This window comes from Charadrius vociferus, unplaced genomic scaffold (genome assembly GCF_000708025.1).
Source record: "Charadrius vociferus isolate BGI_N301 unplaced genomic scaffold, ASM70802v2 scaffold332, whole genome shotgun sequence".
Taxonomy (NCBI): domain Eukaryota; kingdom Metazoa; phylum Chordata; class Aves; order Charadriiformes; family Charadriidae; genus Charadrius; species Charadrius vociferus.
This window is the reverse complement of record NW_009647418.1, coordinates 3992800-3996458: the sequence shown is the minus strand read 5'-3', so window position 1 is coordinate 3996458 and position 3659 is coordinate 3992800.

Below are 3659 nucleotides of genomic sequence, written 5' to 3'. Positions count from 1 at the left end.
AGGAATGCCTGGCATGTCATTCTGGCTCTGACGCCTCTCGGTAGCCTTGGAGCGGTACTTCTTTGTGACTGCTGTGCTAGAAGCCAGCGATGCCACGCTGTCCCTCGGGGATGCCAGCAGTACTACTGATACTTGGCATTTCCACAGCTCTTCCTCAGCGCAGATCCACGCCAGCTCAAGGATTGCCATTGCCAGCACATCGTACATCACAATTATTTATGATTTTGTCAGGGATAGCAAAGGGATATCCCAATGTGGATGGTAGGAAAGAGTATGGCTGTGAAATGCTGGAGCTGTAGCCGTGGGTTGGCCCATTGGGGCTCGGTGGCAGCTTTCAACATGCTTGGAGATGGACATGGACTTGTCTGGGGCCACGGTAGTGCCGAAGGGCTCCCATCTGGACCATTAACCTCTAGGAAGAATTTGCATTTGAAATGGTAGTATCGAAGAGGGATGCTGGAAACATGACAGTTGGGTCGTGGGAGAAGACATGTAAGAGGGTGGTTCTTATTACTTAACATTTGAGGCTGGGTACGGTGACAGTGGAAGCCAACAGGTCCCTGCAGCCGGTAGATGGCACTGACTCATTTCACTGCTCCATAGAAACCTCCCAGTGTGCTGCAGTCTCTCTCCTGGACCTTTGTACCTTCTGCTTTTAGAGGCAGTGATCATGAAAAACATATTTGAAGGCTGAGTAAGGCTCTGGCTTCCTTTTGGAACTGTTTGTACTGGGATAAAAATTGCCTTTCTATGTGCTAAGGAGGTTTTGCGGATCTGTTGCTGATGAGGTCTAACAGCGGCTGGCGGCACAGACCGTGCGTTTCTCTGAAGCTTGCACAGTGTTGTGGCTGATGGGGGCTGTTAGGCTCATCCTCGTGATAATCTCACCTGACGAAAATTTGGAAGATGTGATAAGGCAGAAACGCTAGTGTGGTTTCTTCCTGGCTTTCCTGGCCCACACGTTAAATGGGAAAAAAAAAAAAAATTAAAATAAAATCTTTGCAAAAGGGAGGGCTTGTCTGCCCTCCCCTTCCAGCCTCCAGCCCAATGCCTATGCTGCAGAGCATCTGGAGGTGGAGCACAGCAGGTCCAGCACCCTCCAGGACCCTTGAGGTGCTGGAGGTGCTGGTGGTCTCTTCTTGCCCCCCTCCAGCCCGGGTTTCATTTCTTTTATTTCCAGCACTCTTGGGCAGTGTCGTTGGGGCTCTGTGGCCACCGGTTGCCCCCATGTTGTTGGGTTAAACCGAGGCAAAGAGGCGGCAGTGATCTGCTTGAGGAGCATCACTTAGGAAAGGCTCCTTGTCTGTATGAGGGTCTTGTTGTCAGGAGAAGCTACTGGATGCGGAGACAGAATTGCATATTGAAGCGTGGGATTTTAATCAATGAACAGATGGGCAAGTAAGAGATCAAATGCCTGGTGGTAAAGCTGTCACTCGGGTCAAAGCAAGGTTGTTGTGAAAAACGGTTTTGACATTCTGGGCTGCGCTGTTTGCGAGGAAAATGGAAACCACGTCCCGGATCCAAGTGCAAGACCAAAGGGATTTTTAATTAAAGAGAAAATAGAAGGGTAAGCAAAAAGCAAGAAGTAGATTGCACTGTGGTGATTACCTCTTCTCGCTGCAAACCAAAGACACTGAGTGAAGGGGGTTCAAGGCTAAGCGAACGATTTAAAGCTCTTAGTGCAAACATTGAGAAGCACAAACAGAAGCCTGAATAGATAGCTGGAAACAAAGCTCTGAGAGGGTGCAGGAACAGAGGGCTTTGTTGGCTCTCTTAACGAATAATGAGGAATGAGCTTCTCAGACAGATTGGTTTGCAGCACTGGGAATAAATGGACAAAAGGAGAACTTTCAAAGCAATACTGCAGCTGAGCGCAACAACATTATTTCAGCTAAGCTGGGACAGAGCCCTTCTAACATCAGACCAGTAAGCTTGTTTCAACCAGCAGGTCCCAAGCAAAGCCACTCTGCCACGTCTGGGTATAATGAGGAATGCAATTTAGAGGGAAGAAGGGCAGAAGGAGTCCCATCTGTGTGGAAGAAAAGCTCTTTCATTACTGAGCTTGTGGCCAGCACAGTTTTTTCAATCAGCCGTGCATCGCTGCTGGTTTGAAGGTCTGGAAGGCAGTGGGGCACAGAAAAAACCACCCAGAGGGAGCGGCGAGTGCTGCTGGGCTGGTACTGTCCCCAGGCAGGGACAGAGGTGGGAATGGCAGCACTCAAGACATCTCCCTATTCTAGTACTTGTGAAGAGTTTTCAGTCATGGTGCTGGGAGCTGTGGAGAACAGGGAGCAAACCTGAAAACTCTTGGGAAAAAACCAACTTATTTTGTGAGAGAGAACATTGTTTCTTGTGGCAGGTCCTGTTCTTGCTGGCTGTCCTGCCCTGGAGTGTAAACCATCAGCTTTATGGAAGTTGAGGGCTGTAGAAAGCCGCGGTCGTGTATGTTCCCAGGGTTGAAGAGGACATTTTTGGGGGACCTCAGTCTAACACCGAGCCTCACTAGGGACTTCTTGGCCATTTACTCGCAGTCCCCAAAGTCCGTGGGAGCCCTGCCTCAGAGGGCGCCTGGGAGAGGGGTAAGGCAAGCGGCTGCACGCTCATCGCCAGCCTGTCCTTGAAGCTGAGGTGGAAATGCTGACTCTTATTATAGAGTCATTTTGGACCAACTGCCACATATACTTGACTAATGTGACTCCACGCCAGGCAATCTGGAAATATATTAAACCCGTGAGCTACTGCAGCGATGATTTGCATGTCAATAACGGAAGGGAAATTGCCTCCTACAGTCTCCTCTCTGGGTTTAGATCCTGTGAAGTGCCAGGTATCCCCAACTCCGGTCCATTTAATTGGCTGCAGGAGGCAGTGGAGACCTCCTCGTATAATGAGGGCTTCTGGGGTAAGATGCTCAGTTAATCTCTTGCTTTTACCTCCCAGCTCCTCTGGCTGAGTGAACTGGGGGGGGGGGTCAGCTAAAAATGCAACAAAAGCGATGCTTGTTAAGAGGGATTTAGCATCGAAGTCTATGTAGGCGCATGCTCCCGCTGCACATCCTCCTGGCCCACTGCACAGAGCTTAATCGGTCTCTGACTGAATATCGGGGAGCACAGAAACCTGCTTAGGAGACGGCACAAGGATAAGCAGCTTCCCGATAGCCGTGCAGGGGTGAAAACAACCTCCTGAGCCTTTCCAGGTGCCACAGGAGCGGTTGGATCAGGGCAGCGCTCGCAGTGCAGCCTGGCAGAGAAGGGTGGAGAGCTGTCTGTGCTGCAGCGGAGACTTCTCCTCCAGCAGGCACGCTTACTGGGGACGCCTTTGCAAGATGGCATCCTTTCATAGTTAAAACTCGGCACGCTTGCTGTCTCCAGGGCTTGTAATCTAGGACAAGGAGGGCTAAAACAGGCAAGAGGGTAGGTGTTTTGTAGGAGCAGATTACAAAAGGAGCTATTTTACCTTGTAAGATTCTCAGCTCGCCCCCTGCTAAGGTACTGACAGCTGTCAGAGCTTAGCAGGTGTCCCCGCAGAGATTTGGGAAGGCAAAGCAACAGCTTGTCAGACTCGGAGGTGGCACTTCACCTCGCTAACGCAACGGCGGGACAGACTTGGCTGAAGGTGGTCTGTCCCGCAGGTGGGGGGTATGAGGCTGGCACCGTCGGGGT